The sequence below is a fragment of the Grampus griseus genome (assembly GCF_964374135.1).
Source record: "Grampus griseus genome assembly, chromosome: 12".
NCBI lineage: Eukaryota > Metazoa > Chordata > Mammalia > Artiodactyla > Delphinidae > Grampus > Grampus griseus.
The window spans coordinates 37683445-37699709 of NC_139006.1; the positions used below are offsets into that span (position 1 = coordinate 37683445).

Consider the following 16265-nt stretch of genomic DNA (forward strand, 5'->3'; position numbering starts at 1 on the left):
GTGAGTGGTCGGACCTGATAAAGCTTAGTTTCCTTCTAACAGCAAGGGTCAGTGATTCCTTTTCCAATTTATTTATTTTTTGGTCTGTTTTATTTTCCCCTTTCTGTAATTAAGTCTTCTAATGGCACTATAGACTTTGCTTTATCTTTTTGATATTCAGTCAGGGATATTAACAGGTTTAAAGCTCTTTTTATGTATTTCTGGATTTTTCTTTTTTAAGGAAAATTAAACTGGAGTATGGGATAAGCATGTGTGTTTATCCCGTAATATCTGTGAACATTGTTTTATTTTTATTATATATATGAACAAAGATACCTCAGAGTTATTTTTATTTGCTTTTTCAGTTGAAGTCTCCTGTGCATTTTTCTGTGCTTGCTCATAACCATTGCCAATCTTGCTCTTGGGTTGTCTTTTTCTTATAGATTTTTACAGATTCTTCGTGTACAATGGATATTAATCCTTTATGTTGCAAACACTTCATATCTCTGCTTGTCTTTGTTTAATGTTTTTCTTTTATCTTAAAGTATTACAAGTAATTTTCCTTTTGTAACTTCTGAATTTTGTGTTCTAAGAATACTTTCCACAGTTGACAATAATTTAAAAAATTCTATTTATAGGTTTTTGTTTTGTTTTATGTTACAAATAATTTAGCTGTTTACTCTGAAACTTATATATGTTGTAAGATAAGGATCCAGTTCCTTTTTTCTTTCCTCAGATGATAGAGCTCACCAATGCTGTTTATTAAATCTAAATCTCTCCTTTTACCACAGATTCAAAATGCCACATTTAGCATTTACAAATTCTTTTACTCTCAGGCTTGTTTTGGGGCACTCTTTGTTTTCCCGATATTTACTTGTTTATTCCTATGCCAGTACCACATAGCTTGATGATGAGGATGATCATGACCCTGATAACAACAGCAGGAGCAGCAGCTAATGCGTATTGAGTATTACCTGTGTACCAGTCACAGTGGTAAATACTTTAACATATTTTACCTGATTCATTTCTCACAAAACCCAGAGTTAGGTATTCTTTTTTCTTTTGAAAATCTGGCTTAAATGTTCTGACCGGTAGCCATCTTATTTAATGAAAGGATTTTCTTTCTTTAAATATGGAACACTTCACAAATGTGCCTGTCCTTGCACAGATGCCATGCTAATCTCTGTATCGTTCAAATTTTAGTTTATGTGCTGCCAAAGCAAGCAATTGAGTTAAGTATTTTCAATATCTTTATTTTTACAGGTGAAGAAGTAGGTTTTGAGAAGTTATATTTATTTAGGTTACAAGCTAGGACTGTCACCAACTCTGACTCTAGAGCCTATACTCTTAACCATGAGATTGTGATTACTAGTGGGACAAATTTCCTCATTTTTCTTTTTTTAAAAATTTCTCAGGCTTCCCTGGTGGCGCAGTGGTTGAGAGTCCGCCTGCCGATGGAGGGGACCCAGGTTCGTGTCCTGGTCCGGGAAGATCCGACATGCCGCCGGAGCGGCTAGGCCCGTGAGCCATGGCCACTGAGCCTGCGCGTCTGGAGCCTGTGCTCCGTAACGGGAGAGGCCACAACAGTGAGAGGCCCGCGTAATGCAAAAAAAAAAAAAAAAAAAAAATTTTCTCAGCTATTCTTATGCATTTACTTTTCCATATGAACATTGTGCTTTTGATCTAGATAATGTTAATTATTTAGATTTATTTAGGGAAGAATGGACACCTTTATAATAATGGATCTTATTATCTAAAAATAAATGGTTTGTTTCATTTATTAAGGTTCTTTATATCCCCCAGTTTTATTTTTTTAATATAGACTCTGAACATTTGTTGTTAAGCTTATTCATAGGTATTATTTCATGTGTGGTTTTAGAAAAACTTGTTATTTGGAAATAATTTCAAAGTTACAGAAGAGTTGCTAACATTTTGGCCACATTTGATTTTGTCATTCCTTTCTTGTATATGTGTGTGGGTATCCTCCCCACATCCCCACCTTGAAAGTTAGTTGCAGACATCATTCTCATCACCCTTAATTACTTCGGTGTACATTTTCTAAATCAGGGACATTTTCTTATACACCGACAGTACAGTCAATCAAATTCAGGAATTTTAACATCACTATGACACAGTTATCTAATAGATAATTGTTGTAGGTTGAATTGTGTTTCCCCCAAAAGTTCTAATCCCCAGTATCTGTGAATGTGACCTTATTTGGAAATAGGGTCTTTGCAGATGTAATCAAGTTAAAATGAAGTCATACTGAATTAGGGTGGGCCCTAATCCAGTATGACTGGTGTACTGATAAGAAGAGGAAAATGCCATGTGACGATAGAGGCAGAGATGGGAGCGACACAGCTGCAAGCCAAGGAGTCCAAGGATTGCCAGCCACAACCAGAAGTTAGCAGGAGGCAAGAAAGATTCTATCCAGAGTTTCAGAGGGAGCGTGGTCCCGCTGGCACCTTGATTTTGGACTTGTGGCCTCCATTACTGTGAGAGAATACATTTCTGTTGTTTTAAGCCTTTTTAAAAAAAAATATTTATTTATTTTTAATTAATTAATTTATTTATTTATTTTGGCTGTGTTGGGTCTTTGTTGCTGTGTGCGGGCTTTCTCTAGTTGCGGCGAGCGGGGGGCTACTCTTCGTTGCGGTGCGCTGGCTTCTCTTGTTGCAGAGCACGGGCTCTAGGCGTGCGGGGTTCAGTAGTTGTGGCACGTGGGCTTAGTAGTTGTGGCTCGCGAGCTCTAGAGTGCAGGCTCAGTAGTTGTGGCGCACAGGCTTAGTTGCTCTGCGGCATGTGGGATCTTCCCGGGCCAGGGCTCGAACCCGTGTCCCCTGCATTGGCAGGCGGATTCTTAACCACTGTGCCACCAGGGAAGCCCATATTTACTTATTTTTAAACAGCAGCCCTAAGGAGTTAATGTCGCAGTCCATAATCAAAATTTTTCTAGTTGTCCTAATAGTGTCCTTTATAACAAAAATCCAGAATGTAACCCACTGCATCTAGTTATGGCTCTTTAGTCTCCTTTAATCTGAATAGTTCTTTAGCCTTTATCTTTCATGATGTTGATATTTTTGAAAAGTCAGAATGCTTGTTTTGTACAGGGTACCTTATTGAGGATTTGTCTGTGCTTTCTCGTGATTAGATTTAGATTATGAATTAGGGCAGGAATACTACTGATATATCAGGGGTATTGTGTCGTTCCTGGTATAGCCCATCAGGAGGCACACCTTGTTAGTCCCATTATTAGCAGTATTAATTCTGCTTAGGTAAGGTGATATCTGTCAGGTTTCTCCACTGTATAGTTAACATTTTTCTCTTTTTCATTAATAAGTGATTTGTAGGAAAATAGTTTTAGATTCCATGAATGAGTCTTGCCTGAATTGATTATTGAAATGATGGCTGCAAAGTAATACTTTTCTAACTGTGTAATTCCTTCTATGTTTATTAGTTGGGATTCTGAAAGAAAATCTTCCCTTCTCACTCATTTATATCAGAGTGATTTTTGGATTTTCTTTTTAGTCAACAGGTTATAATCTATTAGTGTCATTCATTTTGATGCTCAAATTCATCCTGTATTTAGCCAGCAAGAGCCTCTTCAAGATGGTTCCTGTACACTTTCGATATATCCACATCATGTTTTGAGTAGTACTTAATTTTCTTGGTGTAAGATGTCCCAGGCTCTGAAACTGAGCAGAGGGCTTGTGTGTCTGCAGTGCAGAAAGCCAAACTCTGACAGCAGGAGTTTGTAGCAAAGTAAGGATTTGTTACAGGGTGCCATGCAGGGGAGTGGAAGACAAGCCTCAGGCCCACTCCAACTTGGTCTTTGAGTTAGGGATATTCTTAAAGGGGAAGAACAAAGAGGCTGGGATTAACAAAAGAGACATGGTCTTGTGACATTTTTCAGTCATAGTTTTGGGAGTCAGGATGTTTCTGGTTTATGATTCTCCTAGCCAGGTGGTCCATGGCTCGGGGGTCTGTTAGCTCATCTTGCCCTGGAGAAATGACCTGAGTTTGTATATTACTGATGATATCTACATCAGCAGCTTTAGGCATCTGACTCTGGTTGATTAGTGTTCAGTTAGCACGGCATTGAGGTCAGAGGGGACAAGAAAGGGGATAAAGTTTTGGATAGACATATTAACCATAAACTTTGTAATGGAACTTGGTTTCAGTCCCCACTCCTGTTTTAACTTTCCCCAAATCTTTCAGGGAATGGGGCGACAGCTGCTCTGGCTACTTCTTGTTGAAACAGGGTGTATTCTTGCCTCAATTTGGGGAATGGAAATGTTGCATACCAACTTTCAAAACACTTGGTCAAATAGATCATAGGTCACCATGAAACAATACTTATTCACTTAACAAAGTGACAATAAAAGATTTCAAAAGCAAATATATAGAGTTAGAACAAATTACTTAAAAGGTAAAGAAAGTTAGCCGCTCAGTATTCCCCACAAAAAAAATTTGTTTTCTTAACAAAGAAAACATATTCAAGTTTTGTACCATATTGCCTTTAATCTTAAAATTCATTGACTCAATTAAATTCATCCTGATCTTAATCCTGACCACACATAGAATTCCTTTTTTTTTTTGATTTTAATTTTTGTCTGCGTTGGGTCTTCGTTGCTGCATGCAGGCTTTCTCTTGTTGCGGCGAGTGGGAGCTACTCTTCGTTGTGGTGTGCGGGCTTCTCATTGTGGTGGCTTCTCTTGTGGCACGTGGGCTTCAGTAGTTGCAGCACACAGGCTCAGTAGTTGCAGCACATGGGCCCTAGAGCATGTGGGCTTCAGTAGTTGCAGTGCGTGGGCTCAGTAGTTGTGGCACACGGCTTAGTTGCTCCACGGCATGTGGGATCTTCCCGGACCAGGGATCAAACCCGTGTCCCCTGCATTGGCAGGTGGGTTCTTAACCACTTTGCCACCAGGGAAGTCCCATAGAATTCCTTTCTATGGATTCTTTATTTTCTCTTGCAAATCTTCTGCAACTTTCTGTATCCATATTAATTTGTCCCCTACTTTCTTTCCCTTAACAAAATGCATTTCCATTCCTTATACCTTCTTTTTCCTTGCATACAAAGATGTTTTCCATATTAATTTTTAGTTTTAATTACATTAATTAAAATTCTCAACTCTTAAAAACCTTAATTTCTGATGAAAACTAAGAAGTAAGTAATTGTGGACTGTTTGTCATACCACCATTTCCCCATTGGCAAATTTTATGAACATATTCTATAACCTCTAGAAACATACATTTCCTCAGAGCATAATTTTTTAAATTGAAGTATAGTTGATTTACAATATTATGTTAGTTTCTCATAACATAGTTTCTTTCCTCAACGTGGTACAGGATGTGTCTTATAAACCCAAACGTCTTTAGTTTTTCTCTCGTAAGAAGACAAAAGTAGATAGACTTGTTTAGCAGTTAATGTTTCAGTATTTTATCTTATTTGAAATGACCTGGATATTCAATGAATTCCCATCATTTAACTTTATTTAGCAAAACTTTAAAGTTTCAAGTTACCAAAAGTCTGGAGAAACTATTTTTACTTGAAATTTTAATTTATTTTTTTCATTTTTGGCCACGCCACGTGGCATGTGGGATCTTAGTTCCCTGACCAGGGATGGAACCCGGGCCCCCTGCGTTGGAAGCGTGGAGTCTTAACCACGGGGCCACCAGGGAAGTCCTTGGAGAATCTAGTTTTAAATAGACATACCTAAAACATAATTATGCCTTAGGAGTTCACCTAAAATTTCCTATCTCATTTATCTCTATTTCATTACTTATGAAAATACCAAGGTTGCAAATAGTGAGTCTACACATTACCCACAACTTCTGTCCAACTGCTGTAAATTGGGATTTCCCATGACACCTCCTTGGGTTTGATAATTTGCTGTAATGGCTAACAACTCAGGAAAAGTTTATTTACTTGGTTACTGGTTTATTATAAAAGGATACAACTCGGAAACAGGCAATGGAAGAGATGCACAGGGTAATGTATGTGGGAAGGGGTGTGGGGCTTCCAGGTAAGCCACCCTCCCAGAACCTCCAGGTCTCTTCAGCACCTGGAAGGTCTCTGAACCCCTTCAGTTAGGATTTTTATGGAGGCCTCTTTACAGAGGCTTCACTGATTAAACCATTGACTGTTGGTGTTTAGTTCAAGCTCCAGCTCCTCTTCCCTCCCCTGAGGTGGGAGTGTGTGGTGGGGCTGAAAGTTCCAGCCACTGAGTCCACTGGTGGGTTCACCCTAGGGGCTTTCTACTAGTTACCACTAACACAAACTCAGGGACTTGTGAATAACAAAAGGTGTTCCTTCACCTTTATTGCTCTTATCCGTCAGGAAATTCCAAGGGTTTTAGGAGCTCTGGGCTAGGGATAGGGAGGAAAACCAAATACATATTTCTTATTGTTAATCACAATGTGTCAAGTAGCTCCTGGCCACATGGGACAGTTGAGCAGTTGAAATGTGCTGTAAGTGTGAAATACATCCAGATTTTGAAGACTTAATATGATAAAAAGAATGTAAAATAATTCAACTTTTTTGGTTGATACATGTTGAAATTATAATATTTTGGATATATTAGGTTAAGTAAGATATTATTAAAGTTAATCTCACCTGTTTATTTTTCACCTTTTTTTTTTTTCCTGCTATGCAGCTTGTGGGATCCTTGTTCCCCCACCAGGGATCGAACCCCGGTCCTCTGCAGTGAAAGCGCGGAGTCCCAACCGCTGGACCTCCAGGAAATTCCCCTATTTTTAATGCGGCTACTAGAAAATTTAAAGTTATATATGTGACTCACATCATATTTTTGTTGGATAGCATTGCTCTAGATCCAGGCTGCCTGGGAGTTATCTTTGATTTGGAGCAAGTTACATAATCTCTGTGCCTCAGTTTTCTCACCTTAAAAGGAAAAGTAAAAAGAAAAAGCCTTTAACTCACAAGGTTGTTTTAAAGATTGAGTAGGTTGATGTGTGCAAGAGTACTTAGAACAGTGCTTGGCACATAGTAAGTGCCTAATGTTGTCTGTTACTATTCCCAATATGAGTGCAAACTGCATGAGGGCTGGGACTTTGTTTTGTTCACTACTATATCTCCACTTCTTAGATTCTCAGTAATTTTTGAATGAATAAATGAATATGGAGAGTTTTTGAGTAACGTAGGTAGTGATTGGGAAGGTTTCTTGATTATCCAGAATGTCTGTTGAAAAAATATTACAACCAAGAAAATTGCATCCCTAAAAGACAGGTGGCGTGGACTTCTCTCTTAGGAAAAATCTATATCAAAAGGTTAGAAAAATCAAAAGACAAATTAGATATATTTTGAGATTAAAAAGTAGAAAATATATATTATTTGCACTGCATTTTCCAGGCTGTCCGAGACTCTCAATAAAAATTCTCTAAGCCTGCAAAAAAAACCCTAAAAAACAATACTAAGTCAGTGATCAAATATCTGGTGGTGGGCTAGAAGAGCATGCTGCTGCTGGTCCTTGGTGTCTGTGGTATTTTAAGGGCTTTTCAGTGCTGTTGTTTCCTCAGAAAAACTCTTAATTTGCTAGGGACTGATATTTGCTAGCAGTCCAAGAGAGTGCGAAGATTCCCCTGACTTAGGAACTCTTCACTAGATCTTTCCCTTGTTTCCCCACTTCTTGGCTCTGTAGAGACCCCAAACCAACTGTCAGGATTCGGCTGTCAGTAAAAAAATAAGGAAACTTTTTTCTGTATGTTTTGGAAGAGATTAAAGGGCATAGAACTAGTTTATTCTTGACAGGTGTCAGATAATTTACCCATAAAATATTTAACAATTTTTGATGGAATTTTTGACAAGGTTTAAACCCTTTTCATGCTTATTGATTTATTTAGGTCTCCTATCTTTTAACTGAGTTAATTTTATTAACTTCCATTTGCTTAGATAGTCATCCTTTTCATCTGATTGTTAAAACTTTTTTAAAGTTCCCGTTTATAGTTTTTTCAAATCTTCTGTTGCTCTAGCATTCTTTTCACACCTAAAACTGTGTACTCGCCCTTTTCATTTCTTGATTAAGATTAAATCTAGTGATTTATCTATTTCATTGATTTTTATTTGTAAATCACATTGGAAGTTTTTCCATTATAATAATGAAATAAAAGAAAATTAAAAGAAAAATTAATTAGAAACAACAGGAAAAGAAATCTCAGTATGATTTACAAGTAAAAATCCTCTTTTTGAGTTTTTGTTTTTTTCCCTAAATTTTATTTGTATTAATTTCTTTTTAGTAATAGGTGTGTAAGACTATGAATTTTGCTCTGAATACAACCTTTGCTATAGCTCATTGATGTGGTAGGAAGTTGTTATTCTTTTTATTTTATAATTTCAGTTTGCATTTCCTCCTTGACACAAGAGTATTGGATCATGAAAAATCTTATGTATTCATGTTATTTAGGAAAACTTGAAAAAACACTCGTGTGCCATTTCTTTAGGTTTTATAGCATATAGTATTCTGTTGTCAATACTCAAAAATGATAAATAGGAGAAAATTGTTTCCAGTCAGAAATAGTTTATGCATGTATAGGTAACTTGTCTCATGGAATTTTAAATACCCATTCCTCAAATAAATAATACTATAAAATGTGGGCCTAATAATACAACCCACCTTTTTTATATACTTGCTGTAAGCAAGCAAATACTGCTAATACTACTGTAATATTCTGGTAAGAGCACAAAATAGTATCAGTATTGCAAAAAATCTTAACCAATTCTAATACAGTTTTTGTGGCTCTTGTTGGAAACTTGTACTCCTTTATATGATAAACCGTAAAAATCAAATGCAGTCTTTTAACTTTTTAATAAGATGTTTTAAATGTTGACATATATTCACATAGTTATTACATACATGTTTTTAAAAAATGACTTCAGGATTGAAATAGTATAGCACAGAAGTAAGGAACAGTTCAGAAATATTGTACCAAGGTTCTGGCTTTGATTCTTAGGTCATGCTAAGGAACTAAAGACTGTGATCGTTTATAGCCTAGGGTAAAAGGCTTCTCATGTAATATGAAAGTAGAAAGAAAGAAAACATCAACTCTTCTTTGATTAAAAATTTCATGTCTCCCTTTTTTTTTTTTTAAATGAAAGAAGGTTTAATTAGGGAGATACACGCTCCATAGACAGTGTGTGGGCCATCTCGGAAGGTGAGAGGCCAAAAACTTCATGTCTCCTTTTAATATGACAGCTCCATTGGACTATGATAAAACCATTCACACTACTTCCACATTAATTTTTTACTCCCAAGAGCCAAAGCAGGCAAATTGATATTCTTTGGCAATTCAAATGTAAATGGAATGAAGTCCTTCAGAAAATATGTCATGTAGATCTGTTTGATTTTATGATATAGATATGGTCCTTGGAGCTTGACTATATAAAAATTTGATAAGTACCAAATCTTATTTTCCTATAAGTTTTCATTTACTCGTGTCTATAACATTCCTACCTATTTCTAAGTGGAGTAATAGCAGTGGCTAAATAATAATGCAGAAAACCGATATTATCAATTGTTGTTGCCACCTTGAATTGATAAGATGATGTCAGAAATGTCTGGAAATGGTGAACATGCATTTTACCTTTCTCATATAGCTGCTGTTTTCTTGTCACCTACCTTATACTGACATTTTGAGGCTAGAGCAGTTGTTGAGGTCATAAGCATTATCAGTCTTGACAGATTAAAGGAGATGTAGATAACTAGTAAATTAATCTTGTTAATTATTATGGATTAAGTTTATTTTTATTTATTCTTGGCTGCGGTGGGTCTTTGTTGCTGAGCACGGGCTTTCTCTAGTTGTGGTGAGCGGGGGCTACTCCTCGTTGTAGTGCCTGGGCTTCTCATTGCGGTGGCTTCTCTTGTTGCGGAGCACAGGCTCTAGGCGTGCGGGCTTCAGTAGTTGTGGCTCGTGGGCTCTAGAGTGCAGGCTTAGTAGTTGTAGCGCATGGACTTAGTTGCTTCGCGACATGTGGGATCTTCCCAGACCAGGGCTCGAACCCGTGTCCCCTGCATTGGCAGGTGGATTCTTAACCACTGCGCCACCAGGGAAGCCCTAAATTTATTTTTACTTAGGGTGATGTTTTTTTTTTTTTGTGCTACAGTCTTTTTATCTCCATTCCCTTTGGTTAAAGAAGCCAGATTCAAACATTAATTTGTTGACTAATATTTATCTTTTGGGTCACGTCCTAAACATTGATGGGGAAAAGAATCTGTAATTCAATTCAACAAACTTAAAAAAAATTTACATCTACTCCAGGCGAGGCACCATATTAATAAGGCTTTTTAGGAGGTAAAAAGGAAACTCTCCTTTCTGTTTATCAATTAAGTATTCCACTTCTTTAGATAACCTAAGAGAAATATTGTATTGGAGTCTTAAAGTTCAATGGCAGATCAAGAGAAAGGCCCATTCAGGAGACGCCAGGTGAAGGTAAGATTTGAGAAGGTTTTGAAGGATAAATAAAATGGACATTCCATAGGAAGCTGGTAATAGGAACAAAGACACAGAGAAGATGGACAAAGCAAGGTGCTTTCTGGTTATAGTAAATAGGTATGCTTGGAGCATAGGAATAAGGGGTCAATCATATACTTAAAAATGGTGGCTCTCATCATTACTTAAAAATGAGTGCCTGCTCATCACCTGGGATGTCTGTTAATGTGTAGCCTCCTGAGTTCTACTTCCAGAAATTCGAATTCAGTAAACCTGGACTGAGAGCCAGGAATCTTCATTTGTAATAAGTACCTCAGACCCTTATCACGCAGGTGGTATGGAAAAATTGAAAATAGAGACCCATTTATACAACTTGAAGCTTTAAAGATGTTCAGTTTGACAGTGGTAGACCACTGGAGGTCTGGAGTCTTACTGTCTCACTTGCCGTGTGACCTTGGACAAGTTACTTAATCCTCTGTGTATCAGGTTCTGCATCTGTAAATGAGGAAAGTAACAGTAATTATTTTTCAGAGTGTTTTGAGAATTAAATGAGATAATTCATTTTAAGTGGTAAGCACAGTGGCTATAACACACTAACTGTTCAGTAAGTGTTAGCTCTTTTTGAAATCATTGTCATCTAATTAAGAGAAATATATTTGTTACTAGGTTATGATTAAATTCATTAGTTATTTTACCCTACATGCTTAATCAGACTACTTTTTGGTATATTACCTTGTGTATATTACTTTTGCTCATTCATTTATTCAGAAAAACATTTTGAAATGTAGTGGGTGTGCACAATATTAGATATACAAAAAAAAGAATGTCTTAACTACTTGTTCTTGATTTGCTAAATTATTGATTTTTGTTTTAGTAATTGATGACTAAATACATGCCTAGCAAATTCAATACTTTTCTATTTGGAGCAAAACAATATAATGTAACAATTCATTTGAATGAATTTTAATTCACTTAAAAATGCAAAAGTGGCAAAGAAATTGTTGGAGGGCTTTAGTACATTTAAAGATATAATTTTAAAGCAGAACAAAAAGCTATACATTTTAAAAGTACAGCAGTTTAGATTTTTCCTTTAAAAAATTTATTAGAGGGAAATTTAGCAGTATGTAATCAGTTTTCAAAAAGCACAACTTTTGACTCGCTTATGGAAGTCTTTTCTATCAAAGTATTTATATACAGTCAGTTTACATTATTTGCAGTAGTTATGTTCTAGAAAGTCACCTTGAACACTGATTTAGTGAATACTGAACCATTGCTTCTAGAGGAAATACAAGGTTAGGTCCCTGTGAGCCTCTGATTACAACGTTTTGTCAGCTGATAAATGTATAATCTGTTTTATGTGTGCTTCTATTTAAAAACACACCTTATTTATATTTTCTTTTGGAGGAGGCAAATAGTTTATCTAGCAAAACAGAGAAATACAATTAGATTTCACCAAGTTTACAGTTATCTAGCCTTCTTTTTGAGCTCTCCTGAAAGAACTAAGATTCCTTCCAGTAATACATCTTAAGTCTGCCCTAGAAGGCTCAACAAGTAGGGAGAAAACTACTAAAAACACACCTTATTTAATGTGTATTGTTGATTCAATAACACTGAACTAACAAATAGCACTATAACTTGTGTCTGAATGAAGCTTATCCAGCACACATTTTCTCTATAAGGTGCACCACAGCCTTCTTGTGTTTAGAGAGAGGACAGCGCTTCAGCAGCAACACCTGGGATACTATTTTAAACAGTAACATCACCAACAAAAACACAAAAAGAAAAAAGAAAAGAAAGTGGCACTAGTTTACAGTATGAGAGCCTTGCTTGCCCTGAGCTGGGTACGTGTGGATCTCGCAACTCATTTTTCATGGCTCTGCTCATGTCTGCAAGTGTCTGCTAAAACACCATAAATTATCATTGGTTTGGGAGTTACAAATAAATCTTAACAAGCAGGCTATTTTGCAAATATGGAATCCATGATAATGAGGATTTATTAATGATGACATTTTTATAGTAGTGTATGTTGCAGAATATCTTCTGGGCTAACCACAAGAGACAAAGGTCCTATTTCAGATTTCCTTAGCTCTCCTGCATGTGTCACCCAAATTCAGTACTCCTATATTAAGCACCCCTCCCTCTCACTCCATAGAGGGGAAAAAAGGAAAATGCCTCCGTGTTTGGTGTTGTGCTGTCAAGGAAGTCACCCACCCACTTAGTCTCCCGTCTTTGAGTCCTTGTGATTTTGGTAATTGCTATGCTGAGACCAGCTTCCTAACGAATTCCCATTCAGGGGACACTGAAAGAACAGTTGGGTCCAGAGTGTCATCCAGACAGGCTGCTCGTAATGCCAACCACAGCCCTGTTACCAGGACTCGGACCTTCTACAGTGCTTCTCTCTCCTCCAGCCACTTAGAGCCAGGCCAGCTCTGCCCGTTCTTATTTCTTCCACCAAGGCTAGTACTTACTTCCCTTTGTAAGGGAAGAGGCCCGTGGTACTCTTACTGGCTTATTTCCCTTTAAAACCTAGTTAAATGAATGAGTTGTTCATTTGATTGTTTCAACTACTTTGTTCTACTTGGTTAAATTAAACCATTCTCCTAATTTAGCAAAGTTATGTTGCTTAGTACAGAATTAGCTTTAAATCATAATAAACTCTGAACCCTAACAGACCAGTGTGTTTTTTTTTTTTTTTTGGCTGTGTTGGGTCTTCGTTGCTGTGCGTGGGCTTTCTCTGGTTACGGCGAGTGGGGGCTACTCTTCGTTGCAGTGCGCAGGCTTCTCATTGCAGTGGCTTCTCTTGTTGCGGAGCACGGGCTCTAGCTGTGCAGGCTTCAGTAGTTGTGGCACACGGGCTCAGTAGTTGTGGCACGGTCTCTAGCGCGCAGGCTCAGTAGTTTTAGCACACGGGCTTAGTTGCTCCGCGGCACATGAGATCTTCCCAGACCAGGGCTCGAACCCTTTTCCCCTGCATTGTCAGGTGGATTCTTTTTTTTTTTAATAATATTGATGTATTTATTAGTCAAGTACTAATAGTGATTATACAGTTTTTACTCTTCTTTGTACGCGGGCCTCTCACTGTTGTGGCCTCTCCCGCTGCGGAGCACAGGCTCCGGATGCGCAGGCTCAGCGGCCATGGCTCACGGGCCCAGCCGCTCCGCAGCATGTGGGATCTTCCCAGACCGGGGCACGAACCCGTGTCCCCTGCATCGGCAGGCGGACTCTCAACCACTGCGCCACCAGGGAAGCCCTATAATCCTTTTTATATATGCTGTTATCAAGTTTTCCATTCATATAAAATTTAAAATCAAAGAAGTATAACTTAAAACATGACTAATTACTAATATATTCTTATTGTAGCTAATTCACTCGAGTAAAATAATTCTCTCTAAATGTTAATAGCTTTCACTTGGTGGAACAGTAAATGCCAAGTGTTTTGATTGCTCAGACTCCCTTATTTTCTAGGACCTTCTCCACCATCTCATGGTTAAAGTGGGATCTGCCATTTCCGGTGGTGATCCCACCTCTTGGCTTAGAGAGACAGACCCAGAAGCAGGTAGCTGACCCAATATGGGCCAGAGTCCTTTAGGAATTTGGAATTGATACTTAGAATCCTCTGTCTGGCTCTAAAATGAAGATCATAGCTCTGGAACTGTTGATAGCCATAACTCTGGAACTGTTCTACCATGTGACGTCAAGAGCCAAAAAGCCATTCTTCCACAGGAGAAAAGAATAAGACAGATGAACAGAGTAGCAGAGATGAAAGATGGAGAGGGACTGAGACAAATATAGGAAGGGAATGGAGAAGAGAAGGGGATTAAATAGGCAGGGAGACAAGGAGGAAAGAAGAGGGGGTTGGGGAGGGAGTGAGCAGAGAGAGGAGGACTCAGGAGGAAGAGAGAAAAATAAACAAACTAACTTTTTATGGCTTGGGCTCCTGATTCTGGTTTTTTCTTATGACCTTGGATTGGATTCCATGAGACACTGCTGTAACCATTATTTAAAATGCTCTTTTTGCTTAATCTACCTCTAGTTAGTTCTGTCCTTGTAGCCAGAATAGTCTTAACTAAAGCAAACACTTGTTTTTGTTACGGTACTGCTAGCTGCTCTACATACAATATTAGTTAATTCTCACAACCTTTCATGATAGATACCATTCCTCCAGAAAAATGAGGGAACCTGGATTTAGGAGAGATTAACTAATTTGATCAAGAATCCCAGTAGCTATTAAGAAACAAAACCAGAATTGAAATGTGGTCTAATTCCAAGTCAGTTCTTATTCATTCACTCTAAAGACATTTATTGACCATCTTCTGTGGGCTAGCACCGGGCCAAGGTACAACAGAGACCAACAGGCAGTGACAATTTAGTAAATGCTGTGGGGAAGGAATAAAATGGGCTATAAGAGCACGTGAGAGGTCAGGGAAGATGCCTTGAACATTTAAGCTAAGAGCTGAAGATTGAGTAGTCATAAGCCAAGCATAAGGAAAGAGGTAGGTTGTGGTGAGCATTTATGAAAAGAAAATGGTGCAATTGAGAATCTAAAAAAAATTCATATGCGGGGAGCAAGGAGATGGAAGGAAAGAGGTGAGCCAGGAGAGGTAAATAAAGCAAATCATGCAGGGACTCCTATTTCATATTAAGGAATTTAGACCTTATATTGGGAGCAGTATATGGACAGGGCCATTGAAGGCTCCTAATCAGATTTTCTCTTTAGAAAACAAACATCCTTCACACTACACCCAGAAAAGACTGGAGAAATTCTTAACACTAGAGACAGTGAGGGTCAGCGAAGGAAGCTTTTGCAGTAATCCAGACAGTAAATGGTTAGTACCGAGGGAAGTAGTAATTAGTTGAGGGAAAAGTGGAAGAATGTTGGAGATTACAGGGTAGTATTGTCAGTTCCTGTTGACTGACTGGATGTGTGGGAGCGTGGGAGGAGTATGAGTTAAGAATGACTCTCAGGTTTCTGACTGAGACAGCGGGGTGGACTGGAACAGTGTACTCGCCATTCACTGACATCTGGGTGACAGAGAAGGAAGAGTGGATTTTGGTGGGAAAGATGGCAGATTCTATTTCAGACGTGATGAATTTGAGTTCTTGGAAGATAGCTGTCCCAGCTAACAAAGTCTCCTGCAGAGAGTGGATATATTGACAAAATGAGAACTAGTCTTTCATCTTCACCCTTCATGTTTCTGGAGGGCAGTGCCTATAGGTGTCTAATGAATTTTGATATTTTAGAGGATCTGAAAGACTTTTTCCATTAATTTTAAAAAAGTAAAATCACGGTCTCTTCCAGCAAATCGCTAGAAAGTCATTGATTGTCTTTGTCATTCTACTGTGTAATTACCATTATTCTGTAGACTTTTATGTTTAGAAGAAAAAAAAAACCTATTTAAAGGCAAAATTGGTACTCCACGTATCCTTTTACCTAGTAGATATCCAGAGAATTACATTAGCTTTTATTTCCTTCAAAATCAGTGCCAGGAAAGAGAAAAATAAACATTTATTGAGTACATATTGTATGACAAAACCACAGTTTAAAAAAAAAATTATTGCTGACAGGACAGAACTTTCTTCGTGGAAGTTAAAAATTAAAATATCTTTTAACATACTTGGTAATTCAAATTTTGAAGCAAGCATTTTAAAACACTGTATTAACCTCTGACAAAACCAAAGTAAACTGTTTACTTCATGTAGTAATGTAACATCTTGTTTGAGAAGTTGGCAAAGTAAGCTAAAAAGGACAGTGTTTTAAAAAGAAGGTTATAATTCTTCCATACATCTAAAATTATTTCACAATAGTTTTTAAATAAATGATGGTTTTAAACCTATATAAT

At 37.6% G+C, this 16265-nt stretch overlaps 1 protein-coding gene across 1 annotated transcript in view; it reads left to right on the forward strand.

Moving 5' to 3' along the window:
• The first annotated feature begins 1399 nt into the window (after window positions 1-1399).
• Window positions 1400-16265, forward strand: part of YES1 (YES proto-oncogene 1, Src family tyrosine kinase) — a 61140-nt gene continuing 46274 nt past the window's right edge. The window contains exon 1 of the mRNA XM_082667610.1: window positions 1400-1448. The gene's annotated coding sequence lies outside the window, so the exon portion shown is untranslated. The remainder of the gene's footprint in view (window positions 1449-16265) is intronic.